The 17,667-nt window shown below is 42.0% G+C and overlaps 2 pseudogenes; both read left to right on the top strand.

Annotated features, from left to right (window-relative positions):
- The first annotated feature begins 903 nt into the window (after positions 1–903).
- Positions 904–1,931, top strand: LOC128123164 (olfactory receptor 1361-like; annotated as a pseudogene).
- Positions 1,932–13,728: 11,797 nt separating this feature from the next.
- Positions 13,729–17,072, top strand: LOC128123163 (olfactory receptor 1361-like; annotated as a pseudogene).
- The last annotated feature ends 595 nt before the right edge of the window (positions 17,073–17,667 follow it).

Consider the following 17,667-nt stretch of genomic DNA (forward strand, 5'->3'; position numbering starts at 1 on the left):
GGATTAAAGGCGTGCACCACCACCGCCCGGCTTCAGAGGATACCTTTAAGGGGAGTTCTTCTGCTCCTTCTACCATGAGGATCCGGGGTGCTTGGACACAGGACATCAGGCTAGGGATAAGTGTCTTCATTTCTCTCTGGCCCTTGCTATTTTCTTTTTCCTATGAGCTGCTAAGGACTGGGGAAGTTAATAGGGATGTACATGATTTCATGGAAGGGCCATCTGTGCATGCATTAAGAGAAAACATGTATTATTGTGTGTAAGTGTGGGCGGTGCATACACCAAAATGTACATGTGGAGGTCAAGGGATAGCTGTGGAGTTGGTACTCTCCTTCCACCTTTGAAAGGGTTTTGGGGTTGAACTCAGGTTGTCATGTTTGTTCAGTAAACACTTTAACACACTGAAACGTCATGCAGCCCATGCATGTGTGTTTTTATGTTACATTTAATCAAGCACAAGGGTGAATCCGGTGGACCAGAATAATCTAGGATTGGGAGTTGGAAGCTGGCAGTGTGATCCAGTAGATCCTGAATCAGCAAATCTAATTGAGGTTTTCTTTAAAAAAAAAAATATATAAAATGTCTGTGTGTATTTTTCTGAATGTATGTATAACAAATGATGCAGTGACCATAGAGGCCAGAGGAGGTCTCTAGATTACCTGGGAAAGTGTTATACACTATTGCTGGCCACCCTATGGGTGCTGTGAATATGGGTCCTCTGGAAGACCAGCCAGGCATTTTAATAGTTAAAACATCTCTCCAGCTCTAATGCAGGGTTTTTGTTTGCTTATGTTTTTGTTTTGTTTTGTTTTATACATGACAGTGTCTGTAGTATGATTTCTTGCATTCAAACCCTTTAGCTCCAGCATTTCTGCCTCTCTTCTCTGCAGCTGGGCTCAGACCATGAGAGGCACCAACCAGTCCAGCGTCTCCTCCTCCTGGGACTCTCCAGGCAGCCCCAGCAGCAGCAGCAGCTCCTCTTCCTGCTCTTCCTCATCATGTACCTGGCCACTGTCCTGGGAAACCTGCTCATCATCCTGGCCATCGGCACAGACTCCCGCCTGCACACCCCCATGTACTTCTTCCTCAGCAACCTGTCCTTTGTGGATGTCTGCTTCTCCTCCACCACTGTCCCCAAGGTGCTGGCCATTCACATACTCGGGAGTCAGGCCATTTCCTTCTCTGGGTGTCTCACACAGCTGTACTTTCTTTGTGTGTTTGCTGACATGGACAATTTCCTGCTGGCTGTGATGGCCTATGACCGGTATGTGGCCATATGCCACCCCTTACACTACACAACAAAGATGACCCATCAGCTCTGTGTCCTCATGGTGGTCGGGTCATGGGTGGTAGCCAGCCTGAATGCTCTGTTGCACACTCTGCTCATGGCTAGACTCTCATTCTGTGCAGACAACACCATCCCCCACTTCTTCTGTGAAGTGACCACCCTCCTGAAACTCTCCTGTTCAGACACGCACCTCAATGAGCTGATGATTCTCTCTGTTGCAGGACTGTTAATGATCGCTCCGTTTGTTTGCATCCTCGTGTCTTATGCCCTTATTACTTGCGCTATCCTGAGAGTCTCATCCACAAGTGGAAGATGGAAAGCCTTCTCCACCTGCAGCTCCCACCTGGCTGTGGTCGGCCTCTTCTACGGCACCATCATATCCCTGTATTTCAACCCCGCCTCCTCCTCCTCTCACTCAGCTGGGAGTGACATGGGAGCTGCCATGATGTACACAGTGGTGACCCCCATGCTGAACCCTTTCATCTACAGCCTGAGGAACAAGGACATGAAAGGAGCTTTAAGGAAAGTGCTTACCATGAAATATTTATCTACTCAATAATGTTTAAAAATGATGAATATCATGGAGGGAACTAATGTCCAAGAATCCTTTGTGGTTCTATCAATTATCTGAAAACTTCACTTGCCTTTTGTAAGGAAAACATGTACTGGGAGTTTTAGAGATGACCCACATTTAGGAGCCCTGGCCATTCTTGCAGAGGACCTGGATTTGATTTCCAGCACCCACAAGGTGGCTCACAACTATTTGCAACTACAGTTCTCTGGGATTTGAACCCTCCTCCAGGTGGCACCAGGCCTGCTAATGGTGCACAGAAATCCCTGTCGACAAACCACCCAGACACGTAAAAAATGTTCCAAAGAAAAGAACTGTTCTGGAGAGTAAAACCTAGGACACAATTCCTTTAGGTAAAAGAATGATAAAAACTCTAACTAATGTCTTTATTCAGATTGTCATGTCAATGCCTTGGCAAGATCCGCCATGAACACACCTGTACTTTTCCTCTCACAGTAAGAGAGCACAGCCGTGGGGAATGGGGAGGAGTCTCAATGGGACAGCACTGGAAAGGGACTAATGATAAGCCAGAGCCAGTGTTGGGTGTGGTTAGAATTGGGAATTGATTTCTGTTCTGGATGGGATGTGCTTTCTGAGTCATGTAGAAGACTGGGCTCTGCCTGGCCAAGCAGCAGCAGCCACATGTGTCATCCATTCCAGGGCAATGGATGCAGTTGTTTTTGTTGGGAGTGGGTGATCCTTGTGCTTGTGTTAAGATGTGGTCACAACATGGTCTTTTGTGTCTTGTGCTATCAATGTATCAGAGGCCTTATTTACTGCTGATGGTCTATGTAATTCTCCATGTCCCTTAGCAGAGTGTCAGGACCCAGATGGGAGTGTCAGGCCACCTCTGGGACAGCACAGCTATTCATTCTCTCTCACAGTAGAGACCTTGCCTGAGCCCACATCAGGGAAAGATCTGACTAGGTGGGTTGAGAAGTTAGGGTTCATTTGGAGCACCAGGACCCCCCAATTCTGCATCCCATGGGGCTTCCTGTGTTATTCTTTTACCCGGGCTTATGTAGCACACAACATGAGGCAGGAAATAGGTCAATCAATAAAAATGAACTGTGCCTTCTACACCCAGGGTCCAGACGTCTCAGTCGACTCCACCTCTTTCCTCCTCTGCTCTGTTTGCCAGGGTTGCTCGTGTTTGCTCGGAGTCACTGTTTTGTTTTTTTGAGACCGAGTCTCTCTGTGTAGCCTGAGTGCCCTGGAACTTTCACTTAGTTAAAAATTTATATCTTAGCTTTCAGCTTTCATCTCATCACAGAACTTTTAAAAACAGTGTTGACTTTTTCATTTTCACATTTGTATTTAATGGTAGTTATTTTTCTCAGTTAAATGCCAAAATTATATTATGCTTTGAAATTTGTTTTGAAAATGAGGCCAAAGTTAAAAAGTTGGGAAACAATTCATGTTTGCTTGATCACACCTAAAATCACAGCACCCATGAGGCTGAGGCAGGAGGATGGGGAGTTTCAGATTATCTGGATTGCCTGCCCCACCTACAGTCTGAGACCCCAAGTTGTAAGAACAAAAGCAAGCTCTGTCACCGTAGTGGCAGTCAGGGCTTCGGGCATCTATGGAGGGTTCCAAGGACTGTGTGCTGATTTTACTTTCTCTGTTCATTTCACACACTACAAAGGCCAGCTGAAAATGTTGGTCCTTTTGTTAAGTCCTATGTGCACATGCTTGTGTGTGTGTGTGTGTGTGTGTGTGTGTGTGTGTGTGTGTTTAAATTTTTATTAATTAGTTAATTAATACCTGTATGGGTGTTTTGCCGACACGTACATCTGTGTACCATGTGCATACCTGGTGCCCACAGCAGCCAGGAGAGGGTGTTGGGTGGAGTAACAGCTGGTTTTGATCTGCCATGTGTGGGGGGGACACCTGGACGTCAATATATCGAATGGGAAGATCACAGAGCTGGTGAGGCAAGAAGGGAAGGATCCATTTGGAGTTACAGAAAACATAATTCTACTTGTTTGAGCTCATGCTTTTATCACCTCACAAACTTGGTGTAGCATACAACATTAAAGCAGGAAAATAGTTGATTGAAAGGGAAATATTTTCTACATTCCAATATCCAGACATGTCAGTCAACTGCATTATTTCTCCTGCTCTGTCATATTTATGTGAATGGGCTCAGATATTTTTTCTCAAATACTAGTCTACATCAAAGTTTTCAACTGTTATTTTATGAGAGGTTTCTAAATTACTGAATGTCTCTATAATTTTATTTTTACTTATTTTATGTATTTCCACTCTCTAGTAATACTACTTTTCCTTTAAAACATAAAAAACTTAAAGCATGCTTTGAAATTTATTTTGAAAATGACTAATATTTTTGACATGATATCACAGGTCTATAATGCCAGTACCAGGAGGCCTGAGACAGGAGGATCACAATTCAGGGCCAGCTTAGGCTATTCTGTGGGTTCCAGATTATCCTAGGCTACTCTGTGAAATCCTGTCTCATAAAATAAAACAGATGAAAATGAATCTGAAACTATGGAATATTTTCTCTTCATCTTTTACTTTCAGCACTTTTTATATGACACCTGACTCTATTTACGCTTATGCTAGCACAGTAACGATCCTCAGGAGAGAAGAAGGTAGTTCAGTTCAACATGACTCAGTGGCCAGTGTTGGTTCAAACTTCCAGACTCTGACACCGAGTAGTTTATTTTAGGCACATTTAAGCACAGCACATTTTGGTAAAACCTTTTCTGGGGATAATTAACTCAATTCCATGTGCACAACAAAGCTTAAGACATGGTTACATCGAAACTCACTGTAAAGTACAAGTGACGTCTTCCATAAAGATGGGTCCATAGATTAACTGAGGACACAGGCTCAAGGTGAACAAGCTCATGATAGGAGCCTGGGGGAGTACAGTGCTGTAGACTCACTGAGACAAGTTCAAGATAAGGGGCTGGGGAACCCAGTGTGGCCTGGCCACTCGGATAGCTAAGAGTTCACCAGGCTATTCACCATGTCTGCTCCTAGCTTCCTGGGTGGAAAACAGGTTATATACCTCTCTCCCTTTGAAGAGACAACCCTGTGTGTTTAACATTCCTGACTGCCTAGTGCTTATCTCTGAGCACAAGGACCTCCTCCACTATCTTAAATGAGAATAGTTTCTGAGGTCATTGTTAGTATGTGGGAAACCTCTCCCAGATGGTTTTTTGTTGTTCGTGTTTTGTTTTGAGGAGTTATATAAGCCAGGCTGACCTTCCTCACTCTCCCTGAGGAGACATAGACATGTACAGGCAGTTATTGTACCACCCCAGTCAGCCCCTTAAATTATTTTTGAGCAGGTCATGATGTTATCTTTCATTACATCCTCTGCAGTTCTGGTATTTTTATTTTCTTTAAACTTTACTAATCACTGAATAAAACTGTACTGGTGTGTGTGTGTGTGTGTGTGTGTGTGTGTGTGTGTGTGTGTGTATACGTGTGTACAGATATGTGTGCACATCATGTAGAAGTCAGAGGATGATGCCAGGTGTCTTCTGCAATCCCTCTCCACATTCTGTATTGAGGCAGGCTCTCTCACTGACCCAGAGCTTGATGACTCAGCTAGTTTACCTAGCAGGCTTCCCCTGGGGATCTCATCACTGCCTCTTGCACTAGATCACAGGCTGGCTGCCACACTCATTTGGTTTAGACGTGGGTGCTGGGAATCTGAACTGTGGTCTTTAAGTCTATAAACAAGCACTTTACCTAGTGAGCCATCTTCCAAGCTTACAAAAGTAATGGTTTTTGTGTGTTGAGACAGGGTCTCACTGTGCAGTCTAGACTGGCTTCAAACGCACAGGAATCCACTTGCTTCTGTTTCCAGTGCTGGGATTAAAGGCATGTGCCACCATGGCCAGCAAAAGTGCTGACATTTAACTAACATCTTTATTGTAGAGAATTTGAAACATATGTAAGAGAAGATAGCATAGATGTTCAAAGCACATAGATACAAGAATTAACTAAGAGACAACAACGTTTCATCTATGCCCTTGAACACTGCTCTTCTATTTTATCTTATTGTATTTGTGTGTGAGAGAGACATGCCTATGTAGCCCAGACTACATAGTGATTATCATTTTCTTTATTTTTATTTTATTTTTTTAATTTAATTTTTAGTTTTATTTATTTAATTATTTTTTTAAATTTATTTTTTAATTACACTCATGATATTAATTACATTTGTGGTATTCATTTATTGCATTTGCAGTATTTATTCAATAACTATATTTATGATATTCATTAATTACATTAATTGTATTGATTTATTACATTCATGATATTATGTCTTGATACTACTGTCCATTTGTGGGGCTTTTCCATCGCACAAAACAGAGATTCTGTACTTAGGAAATCATTGCTCTATATTCCTTTCTTTTTCATGTTGAGATAACATCTAATCTTTCTGTCTCTATGAATTTGTATATTCTATATATTTCATGTAATACAATTCTATAGTACAATTTGTCCTTTTTTTGAATGTAAAAAAATTTTATGTACAGCTGCAGGAGATACAGAGATAGCTTGAACATAAAAACAGGTTATAATTCAAAAGTCCAAGGTTATTTAAAATTGGAAAATATTTTCTCTGTAGAAGATAGTAAAAATGATAACATTTCCCAATAAGCCCTTTTAAGTCAAATAATAGCTGAATTATACATATAAATATTGATTAGATTCTGGGATACAGAAGAAACCTATCTTCATCTGTTCAGAGAGCTATGTTTTACTTAAGTTGTGTAAGTGAGATTCCTATTCATCTTCCCCTTCACTGTTTGATTCACGGCAGACATTTTTCTATAGGCTAATCTATAATCTAAAAAGATTTTAGCCTCCCCTCCTGAAAGTACAGCCAGCATATTCTTTCATCAGCTTGATACGGTACAAATTCTTATCCTAACAGTGAAGTGTTTCACTAAAGCTTGCCCAGTGATTAGGCAAAACCAAAACTTACTATAAGCCACAGTCATCCTAGGGTCCCCCCTGCTAGGTAGCCTCCCTGGATCTGTGGGTTGCAGTCTGATTGTTCTTTGTTTTATATCTAGTATCCACTTAAAAGTGAGTACATATCATGTTTTTCCTTCTGAGTCTGGATTACCTCACTCAGGATGATATTTTCTAGTTCCATTCATTTGCCTGCAAATTTCATGATGTCACTGTTTTTCCTCTGCTGAGTAGTACTCTATTGTATATATGTACCACATTTTCTTTCTTCTTCTTTTTTTTTTTTGTACCATATTTTCTTAATCCATTCTTCAGTTAACGGGCATCTAGGTTGTTTCCAGGTTCAGGGTATTACGAATAATGCTGCTATGAACATAGTTGAGCATGTATCTTTGTGGTATGATTGAGCATTCCTTGGGTATATGCCCAAGAGTGGTATGGCTGGATCTTGAGGTAGACTGATTTCCAATTTTCTGAGAAACCAACATACTGATTTCCACAGTGGTTGTACAAGTTTGTACTCCCACCAACATTGGAGGAGTGTTCCCCTTGCTCCACATCCTCTCCAACATAGACTGTCATTAGTGTTTTTGATCATAGCCATTCTGACAGGTATAAGATCATATCTCAGAATTGTTTTGATTTACATTTCTCTGATGACTAAGGATATTGAGCATTTCCTTAAATGTCTTTCAGCCATTTGAGATTCTTCTTTTGAGAATTCTTTGTTTAGTTCTGTAACCCATTTTTTAATTGGATTGTTCAGTATTTTGATGTCTAGTTTCATGAGTTCTTTATATACTTTGGAGATCAGTCCTCTGTCAGATGTGGGGTTGATGAAGGTCTTTTCCCATTCTGTAGGCTGTCTTTTTGTCTTATTGATTGTTTCTTTTGCCCTGCAAAAGCTTCTTAGTTTCAAGAGGTCCCACTTACTAACTGTTGCTTTCAGTGTCTGTGCTACTGGTGTTATATTTAGGAAGTGATCTCCTGTGCCAATGCATTCAAGAGTACGTCCTACTTTCTCTTCTGTCAAGTTCAGTGTAACTGAATTTATGTTGAGGTCTTTGATCCACTTGGACTTGAGTTTTGTGCATGGTGACAGATATGGATCTCTTTGTAATATTTTACATATTGACATCCAGTTATGCCAGCACATTTGTTGAAGATACTTTCTTTTTTCCATTGTATAGTTTTGGCTTCTTTGTGAAAAATCAGGTGTTCATATGTGTGTGGATTAATGTCAGGGTCTTCAATTCGATTCCATTGGTCCATATGTCGGTTTTTATGCCAGTACCAAGCTCTTTTTATTACTATAACTCTATAGTAGAGCTTGAGGTCAGGGATGGTGATGCCTCCAGATGTTGCTTTATTGTGCAGGATTCTTTTAGCTATCCTGGTTTTTTTTTTTTTTTTCCATATGAAGTTGAGTATTTTTCTTTCCAAGTCTGTGAAGAACTGTGCTGGGATTTTGATGAGGATTGCATTGAATCTGTAGATTGCTTTTGGTAAGATTGCCATTTTTACTGTTAATCCTATCTATCCATGAGCATGGGAGATCTTTCCATTTTCTGATATTTTCTTCAATTTCTTTCTTTAGAGACTTAAAGTTCTTATTATACAGGTCCTTCACTTGTTTAGTTGGTGTTACCCCAAGGTATTTTATATTATTTGTGGCTATTGTAAAGGGTGATGTTTCTCTGATTTCTTTCTCAGTCCTTTTATCATTTGTGTACAGGAGGGCTACTGACTTTTTTGAGTTTATCTTGTATCCTGCCACTTTACTAAGGAATTTATCAGCTGTAGGAGTTCCCTGGTAGAATTATTGGGGTCACTTATGTATACTATTATATCGTCTGCAAATAGTGAAAGTTTGACTTCTTCCTTTCCAATTTGTATCCCCTTGATCTCCTTATGTTGTCTTATTGCTCTAGCTAGAACTTCAAGTACTATATTGAATAAATATGGGGAGAGTGGACAGCCATGTCTTGTTCCTGATTTTAGTGGAATCGCTTTGAGTTTCTCTCCATTTAATTTGATGGTGGCTGTTGACTTGCTGTAAACTGCCTTTATTATGTTTAGGTATAATCCTTGTATTCCTGATCTCCCTAAGACCTTTATCATGAAGGGGTGTTGGATTTTGTCAAAGGCTTTTTCAGCATCTAATGAAATGATCATGTGGTTTTTTTCTTTCAGTTTGTTTATATGATGTATTACATTGACAGATTTTCATAAATTGATCCATCCTTGCATCCCTGGGATGAAACCTACTTGGTCATGGTGAATAATTTTTTTGATGTGTTCTTGGAGTCTGTTTGCCAATATTTTGTTAAGTATTTTTGCATCAATGTTCATGAGGGAGATTGGTCTATAATTCTCTTTCTTTGTTGCATTTTTGTGTGGTTTGGGTATCAGGGTAACTGTAGCCTCATAAAAAGAGAGTTTGATAATGTTCCTTCTGTTTCTATTGTGTGGAACAATTTGAAGAGTATTGGAATTAGCTCTGCTTTGAAAATCTTGTAGAATTCTGCACTGAAACCTGTTTTTGTTGTTGTTATTGTTTGAGAAACTTTTAATGATTGTTTCTATTTCCTTAGGGCTTATTGGTCTATTTAAATAGTTTATCTGGTCTTGATTTTACTTTGGTATGTGGTACCTATCCAGAAAATTGTCCATTTCTTTCACATTTTCCAATTTTGTGGAGTACCTGTTTTTGAAGTATGACCTGATGATTCTCTGGATTTCTTTGTTGTCTGTTGTTATGTCTCCCTTTTCATTTCTGATTTTGTTAATTTGGATGCTCACTCTCTGCCTTTTGGTTAATTTGGATAAGGGCTTGTCTATCTTGTTGATTTTCTCAAAGAACCAATTCTTTGTTTCATTAATTCTTTGTATTGTTCTCTTTGTTTCTATTTTATTGATTTCAGCTCTCAATTTGATTATTTCCTGGCATCTATTCTTCCTGGGTGAATTTGTTTCTTCTTGTTCTAGAGCTTTCAGGTGTGCTGTTAAGTCACTAGTGTCAGATTTCTCCAACTTCTTTTTTTTTTTTTTTTTTAAAGATTTATTTATTTATTATGTATACAGCATGTATGACTGCAGGCCAGAAGAGGGCACCAGATCTCATTACAGATGGTTGTGAGCCACCATGTGGTTGCTGGGAATTGAACTCAGGACCTTTGGAAGAGCAGTCAGTGCTCTTAACCTCTGAGCCATCTCTCCAGCCCCTCCAACTTCTTTATGTGGGCATTTAGTGCTATGAATTTCCCTCTTAGCACTGCTTTCATAGTGTCCCATAAGTTTGGGTATGTGGTTTATTCATTTTCATTGATCTCAAGGAAGTCTTTAATTTCTTTCTTTATTTCTTCGTTAACCCACTGGTGATTCAGTTGAGCATTATTCAGTTCCCATGAGATTGTAGGCTTTCTGTAGTTTTTGTTGCTGTTGAAATCTAACTTTAGACCATGGTGGTCTGATAGAACACAGGAGGTTATTCCAATTGTTTTGTATCTGTTGAGATTTGCTTTGTGGCCAAGTATGTGGTCGATTTTAGAGAAGGTTCCATGGGGTGCTGAGAAGAAGGTATATTCTTTTTATTGTTAGGATGGAATGTTCTATAGATATCGATTAAGTCCATTTGAGTCATAACATCAGTTAAGTCCTTTATTTCTCTGTTAAGTTTCAATTTGGCAGATCTGTCCAGTGGTGAGAGTGGGGTGTTGAAGTCTCCCACTATTAATGTGTGGGGGTTTATATGTGATTTAAGCTTTAGTAATGTTTCTTTTACATATGTGTGTGTCCTTGTGTTTGGGGAATAAATGTTCAGAATTGAAACTTCATCTTGGTGGATCTTTCCTATATATTACATAGTATGTAATGCCCTTCTTGATCTCTTTTGATTGATTTTAGTTTGAAGTCTATTTTGCTGCATATTAGGATGGCTACACCAGCTTGCTTCTTAGGACCATTTGATTGGAAAGACTTTTCCCAGCCTTTTATTCTTAGGTAGTGTCTATCTTTGAATTTGAGGTGTGTTTCTTGTGTGCAGCAGAAAGATGGGTCCTGCTTTCGTATCCATTCTGCTAGCCTGTGTCTTTTTTTGGTGAATTAAGTCCATTGATATTAAGGGATATTAATGACCAGTGATTGTTCATTCCTGTTATTTTTTGGTGGTAGTGTGTGTGTATGCTTCTCTTCTTTGGGGTTTACTGCTGTGGTGTTATCTATTGCCTGTGTTTTTGTGGGCGTATCTGACTTCCTTAGGTTGGAATTTTCCTTCTAGTGCTTGTTGTAGGGCTGGGTTTGTGGATAAGTATTGTTTAAATCTGGTTTTGTCTTGGAATGTCTTGTTCACTCTGTCTATGATGATTGAAAGTTTTGCTGAGTATATTAGTCTAGGCTGGCATCCATGGTCTCTTAGTGTCTACATTACATCTGTCCAGGTCCTTCTGGCTTTCAAAGTCTCCATTGAGAAATTGGGTGTTATTCTGATGGGTTTGCCTTTATAAGTCACTTGGCCTTTTTCCTTTGCTGCTCTTAATATTCTTTCTTTATTCTGTACATTTAGTTCTTTAATTATTATGTGGCGAGGGGTTTTTTTTGGGGGGTCTAGTCTATTTGGTGTTCTATAGGCTTCTTGTATCTTCATAAGCATTTCCTTCTTTAAGTTGGGAAAGTTTTCTTCTATGATCTTGTTGAATATATTTTCTGTGCCTTTGAGTTGGTATTCTTCTCCTTCCTCTATCCCTATTATTTGTAAGTTTGGTCTTTTCATGGTGTCCCAGATTTCTTGGTCATTTTGTGTTATAATTTTTTTGGCATTGGTATTTTCTTTGAGTGATGAATCCATTTCCTCTATTTTATCCTCTATACCAGAGATCCTCTTTTCCATCTCTTGTATTCTGTTGGTTATGCTTGCATCTGTGTTTCCTGTTCGTTTGCTCAGATTTTCTATTTCCAGCATTTCCTCTGTTTGTGTCTTCTTCATTGTTTCTATTTCCCTTTTCAGGTCTTGCACTGTTTCCCTCACCTGTTTCATTGCTTTCTCATGGTTTTCTTTAAAGGATTTATAGTTTTCTTCTGCTTTATTTGTCTTTTCCTCTAGTTTTTTATAGCGTTCTTCCCATTTTTTGTTTAACTTTTCATTTTCTTTATTGATTTCCTCCACTTTTTTGTTTACCTTTTCCTCAATTTCATTTTTTGATTTTTTCTTTAAAGGCCTCTAGCATCTTCATGATGTTATTCTTAAGGTTGCTTTCTTCTGCTTCTTCCACTTTGTGAAGTTCAGGTCTTGCTGTTGGAGGAGGGCTAGGTTCTGGTGATGCTGTATTGCTCTTTATGTTGTTGTATGTATTTCTGCCTTGACGTCTGCCCTTCTCGTGGATTCATTCTTGGTCTTATCAGGGTCTTGGTCCAGTTAGAGCTGACAGATTCGGCATTTCAGGAAGCCTCTCTTGGTCCAATGAGAGGTGGTAGATTCTACTTCCCAGAAAGCCACTCTTGGTCTAATCAGGGCTGGCAGATTCCCTGTCTTCTGAGTTTACTCTTGGTCCAATGACGGCTCTTTGTCCAATGAGAGCTCTCTCTCTGGGCCGGATGGGAGCACTCTGGGCTAGATGAGAGCTCTCTGGGCCTGATGAGAGCTCTCTGGGTCAGATGGAGCTCTCTGGGCCAGATGAGAGCTCTCTGGGCTGGATTGGAGCTCTCTGGGCCACATGGGAGCTCTGGGCCAGATGGGAGCTGGGGGCTGGTGTCCAGTTCTCAGGAAGTGTCAGGGGTCTCAGGCAGATAGGTATGGGGGCAGGGCGTGTAGATTGCAGGATCCGCTGGGGGGTCTCGGAGAAGGGGGAACCTTCCGAGTGGGAGCCCTGCCCGCTGGCCGGCAACAGGGGCCGAGTTGGGCGGTCTTCCCAGGGAACAGCTGGGGCCCAGGGAAGGGACCTAGGGGCAGGCCTCCTTGGGTATGACCCCAGACACTCACCTCTGGTCCGGATGGGAGCTCTCTCTATCATCTTCTTAAAGTCATTTTTATGATTGATTTCTTCTGCTTCTTCTGGGTTGGCGTGTTCAGGTCTTGCAGGTGTAGAATTGCTAGGTTCTGATGGTGTCATAAAAGTCTTTATGTTGTTGCCTGTATTTTTGCACTGGCATCTACTCATCTCTTCCTCTGCTCCACACAGGTGGTGTCTGTGTTTGAGGTTGCCTCTCTTATTCCAGTAGATAGTCTTGGTCCATTGGGAGTTCTTGGTGGAATCGGTGTTGTTGGGCTGTTTCTCCAGGAGCAGCTTAGTCCAATCAGTGTTAGTGGGTTCTGTCTCAGGGAGCAGTTGTTCCCAACTGGTGCTGGGTGGGCTTATGGCTCTGGTGGTTGTTGATGTCACATGGGATAATTTTCTTGGCAAGGGGGTAGGGAAAGAGGCCACTGTATGGTCTCTGGGGCTCCAATGGTTGTTCCCAGTTGGTGCAGGGTGGGCTTATGAGTCCAGTGGTTGTTGGGTTTGTAGGGGCTGGGGTTTTTTTTGGTGAAAGAGCAGGAAAAGGTAGCTGCCTGGTCCCTGGAATTCCGATGGATAGGGCCTAGGGGTTAGAGACCTGGTCTACTGGTCCAGAGATGGGGCCTTACCTGTTCCCAGTCAGTGTAGGGTAGGCTTATGGTTCTGGTGATCTAGTTCGGTGGCTGGACGGCTCCTTCTCTTGCGTTCTCGGTCGTGCTTTGCTTGCTCACCAACTCCTCAGCTGACCTTGTTTCCTCAGACTGCAGGTTGCAGGCTTCTGAAACCACTCCCGAAAGGATCTCAGCTGAACAGTTGATCAGTAGGGCAATCTCACCAACGCCTCCAAGTTGTTGGGCTTCCTAGGATCGGAGGATGGGCCCTGGGTCGGCCTAGGAGAGAATGTTGGGGTCCATTCTGGTCAAATCCCACAGCGACAGAGCCTTCCTCCAGTGCTCTTCTTTTTACTTTTTAGCCTTAATTGTAAGGTTTTAGATTCCTCAACCTCAAAAAAGTCATTTTCTTTATTTTTTAAAATAATTATTGTATATGTGTTTGTTTTCCCGGATATACATGCATGTGCACCACAGGCATTCCCAAGGAGATTAGGAGAGGGTGTCAGGTCTCAGATTACCTGAAACTGGAGTTATGGATGGTTGAGAAACACCATGTGGGGGTTGGGAAGTCCTCTAAAAAACCAAGTCATCTCGCTAGCATCCAGTGTTTCTTTTTCTCTACTCCGTTTTTGTTTTTATGAGACAGGGTCTTGGTAGAATAGATCAGGCTAGCCCAGATCATGGCAGCAATCTTCTCACTTCAGACTTCAGCGTGTCTGAATAAGAAGAGTAAGCTACCACATGCAATCAGTTTCTAATCCGCTTTCCAGGCTGAGCTAAGAAAGACATTGATTTTACTGTTGAACACTGAATGAGAATGAAAGCCTCATCTATCCTGTCATTAGAAGTACCCGGAATCCTAAACTCAATATCCAGTAGGACATCCTCCAGCTTCCTTCCACACCTGTGTTTACATTTTTTTCTGTCATCTCTAGACTTCTGCATGTTCATCTGTGAATCAAGCAGGAGAAAGCTGTAAGCTTCTAGGTGTTCATGGATGTGACAAGTCACACTGAGGATGGTCTACCCATTCTCTGTCCTCTGATCCCCAGATAAATGTATTAGGGTACACAATATATTGGGGTACACAATATTTCACCACATGGACAAGGCCATGACAAGTCACACTGAGGAAGGCCTACCTGTTCTCTGTCCTCATGCTAGATTTCTAAGTCCTAGCACGAATCCTGTCTAGGGAAGGTGTGGGGAATACAAATGAAGCTGGTGAAGAATCTATAGATTTTCAGAAATGGACGACTCACTGTGGGCTGGGAAGACATCTCAAAGAAAGCCTACTCTGAGCATGGATGACCTTTAGTCAAGGCTGACTACAAATTTTTCCACCTTGCTCTTTCCTCATTGTACTTTACACCAAATATTTTCTAGGATCAAATCTGACCCTGGAAAGCCAGTTCCTCCCTTCTGTACTCCCAGGCCTTCCTATCAGCAAATGTACTGTAAACCCTATGTGGTAAGCGGACAGAGTGCAATACCAACGGTTTCTGCGTCAAGAGTAAGAAGAATCTGGACCAAATCTTCAAATCTACCAGCTTAGCTAACTAAGTTGGTGAAGCTCTCAGGGAGTTTTCTCTGGGACTTGTCTCCTTCCTGATTGCTTCACCCCCAAGTTCTGACTGAGCGCTTAGATGACTTACTCCATCAGGCTGGGTCAACAGGGACCAGGAGCGAGGTGACACAACAACTTTCTGCTGGTCTTTAACGAGATGCTTGGGGAGTCTATACCCAGGGGGGCTGATGCTGCAGGAAATCCCGTCTAATTCTCCCAAACCTCCTTCCGACACAGAGGGCTAAGACAGTGATCATCCACTCTGCACTTTCTCAGAACCTTCCTACATTTCTGAGACTTTCCAATCCTCTGAAAAAGCGACACCGTTGCTCACCAACTCCAAAGTGAAGACAACAGAGCTCGCCTGTCCAGGTGTTTTCAGTCGAGATGAAAATGTTTCTTTTTCAGTCAGTCCTGCTCACTCTCACCTAGAGGAGCAGCAGCAGGAGTCACAGGCCCATCAGTTGGAGCGTGAGATCACTACAATAACTGGCAGCTTTTATTTTTGCTCAAGCTGATAAGGGGTGGGAGAGAGACTGGGAACGTTACCAGAGGTCCCCATGATTGCAGGGAAGGCTGGTGTATGTGAATGCTTTTATGTTATATTCAATACAACTATAAGGGTAAGCCTGGGCAACCAGCACCACGTGAAACTGGGATTTGTAAACTGAGTGTGTGGAAACAATGAGTGGATCTCAATTCAGAAACTTTAACACAGGCTTAAGAGACACGCGGTTGTAACATCCTAACCTGAAGACTGTGTTCTGACCTCTGTCTCCATTCTCTGTAGCTGGGCTCAGACCATGAGAGGCAGCAACCAGTCCAGCGTCTCCTCCTCCTGGGACTCTCCAGGCAGTCCCAGCAGCAACAGCAGCTCCTCTTCCTGCTCTTCCTCATCATGTACCTGGCCACTGTCCTGGGAAACCTGCTCATCATCCTGGCCATCGGCACAGACTCCCGCCTGCACACCCCCATGTACTTCTTCCTCAGCAACCTGTCCTTTGTGGATGTCTGCTTCTCCTCCACCACTGTCCCCAAGGTGCTGGCCATTCACATACTCAGGAATCAGGCCATTTCCTTCTCTGGGTGTCTCACACAGCTGTACTTTCTTTGTGTGTTTGCTGACATGGACAATTTCCTGCTGGCTGTGATGGCCTATGACCGGTATGTGGCCATATGCCACCCCTTACACTACACAACAAAGATGACCCATCAGCTCTGTGTCCTCATGGTGGTCGGGTCATGGGTGGTGGCCAGCCTGAACGCTCTGTTGCACACTCTGCTCATGGATAGACTCTCATTCTGTGCAGACAACATCATTCCAAACTTTTTCTGTGACTCTACTCACATTCTGAAACTCTCCTGCTCAGATACACACCTCAATGAGTTGATGATTCTTTTTGTTGCGGGGCTGTTATTGATTTCTCCGTTTGTTTGTATCCTCGTGTCTTATGTCCTTATTACTTGCGCTATCCTGAGAGTCTCATCCACAAGTGGAAGATGGAAAGCCTTCTCCACCTGCAGCTCCCACCTGGCTGTGGTCGGCCTCTTCTACGGCACCATCATATCCCTGTATTTCAACCCCGCCTCCTCCTCCTCTCACTCAGCTGGGAGTGACATGGGAGCTGCCATGATGTACACAGTGGTGACCCCCATGCTGAACCCTTTCATCTACAGCCTGAGGAACAAGGACATGAAAGGAGCTTTAAGGAAAGTGCTTACCATGAAATTCTCATCTACTCAGTAAGGCTAAAAAAGATCATATAAAGAAGTAATTTCTAAGAAGACCATATTTGTTCTACTGTGTGAAACTTAACTTTTGTTTTGTTAGGAAAGCATCTACTATCTTTCTTGGGAGAATAAAATCCGAGTTGTAGACTACATAGGAAAAGGTAGAAAGTGGCTTGGGATGCAGCTCAGTTGTAGTGTGTTTATCTGGCATGTAAGAGGCCCAAGTTTGATTCCGTCATGTCAAAATAAATATAAAACTTCTTAAATGTTTAAAATGTGTGTGTGTGTGTGTGTGTGTGTGTGTGCCACATGTGTATGGGTGTCCAAAGAGACAGAAGAGTGTTACAAGTGTATTTGAATCACCCAACATGGTTCCTGGAAACCAAATTTGGAACCTCTAGAAGAGCAGCAAGTGACAGCTGAGCTATGTCTCTTGCCCAATAAAAATGCTCCACTCAAATCACTTCATTCCAGTCATGAGTGCCCTCCTGACAAAGGGCACCACAAACATGCTTACACTTTATTCTTGATTAAAAGAGGAGAGAGTGCACACACTTGGGGAACAGTGAAGTGTCTCAGTTGGAAGCTGCTAAAAAGAAATTATGATAAGCTGAGTTTGCTTTGGGTGATGTTGGAAAAGAATTGGGGACTGACTGTGGCTTCAGATGGGATGCTGTTATTCAGGATGCTTGTGAGTGGCTCTCTTAGTGTATTTCATCTAGAAGAAAGGAATAGATAAAGCTTGAGCTCTGGCCAAGAAGCACTGGACATTCATTTCAATCATCTTGGAGCACTGGGTATGGTCATTTTGTGGTTAGGACTATATACACTGTTGTTTTTGGTTTTGTTTTTGTTTTGTTTTGTTTTGTTTTGTTTTGTTTTTGAGACAGGGTTTCTCTGTGTAGCTTTGCGCCTTTCCTTGAACTTACTTTGTAGACCAG

This window comes from Peromyscus californicus, unplaced genomic scaffold (genome assembly GCF_007827085.1).
Source record: "Peromyscus californicus insignis strain IS unplaced genomic scaffold, ASM782708v3 Scaffold_3__1_contigs__length_106647218, whole genome shotgun sequence".
Taxonomy (NCBI): Eukaryota; Metazoa; Chordata; class Mammalia; order Rodentia; family Cricetidae; genus Peromyscus; species Peromyscus californicus.